Source organism: Propithecus coquereli, unplaced genomic scaffold (genome assembly GCF_000956105.1).
Source record: "Propithecus coquereli isolate 6110/MARCELLA unplaced genomic scaffold, Pcoq_1.0 Scaffold965, whole genome shotgun sequence".
Lineage (NCBI taxonomy): Eukaryota > Metazoa > Chordata > Mammalia > Primates > Indriidae > Propithecus > Propithecus coquereli.
In genome coordinates, this window is record NW_012156007.1 from 58,057 (window position 1) to 58,852 (window position 796).

The following is a 796-nucleotide window of genomic DNA, read 5'->3' on the forward strand; positions in this document are numbered from 1 at the left end:
CTTCTCCCTGGCATGGTCAGGGGTTGATCTTCAGAGTCCCAGGGACAGGCCAGGAAGTGAGACCCAATACCTCCAAGACTTGGTTGAGAGGCCAGATGAGAAGAAATCAGCAAAAGACCTCCAGAAATATGAAAAATCAGAGTGAAAGGACACCACCAGAGGAAACAACACTTTTCCAATAGATAACAAGGAAAAGGAAAATATCAAAATGATAGATAAAGAGTTTTGTACTGTAAGGAAGGTCAACACAAAAAAAGAGAAAATTGAAACCCAACACAAAGAAACCACAAAAACAATACAGAAAACCAATGAAAAATTCCCACCAAAGAAATCGAATTAAAAAAATCAAACAGAACTTCTGAAAATGAAAAATTCATTCAAGGAGATACAAAACAGAGTGGAAAGCTTTAAGAATAGGTTGGATCAGGTAGAAGAAAGAATCTTAGAGTTTGAAGGCATCACTTTTAAATTAAGCAATTCAGTCAATGGTAAATAACAGAGCAATAAGAGGAGTGAATAAAGCCTACAAAAAGGATGGGATTATGTAAAGAGGCCTAACATAAGAATCCCTGAACATGCAGAAAAAAAATACACAAGGATTGGGAAACCTAATTGAGGGAATAATTGAGGAAAAATTCTCTGGTCTAGCTAGACAATTAGATAACAAGGTACAGGAAGCTCAATGGACACCTGGGAGATTGATCACAAAGAGGAAATCACCACGACATGTAGTCAACAGACTGGCCAAAGTTAACACAAAGGAGAAACTCCTATGAGCTGTAAGGTGAAAACATCA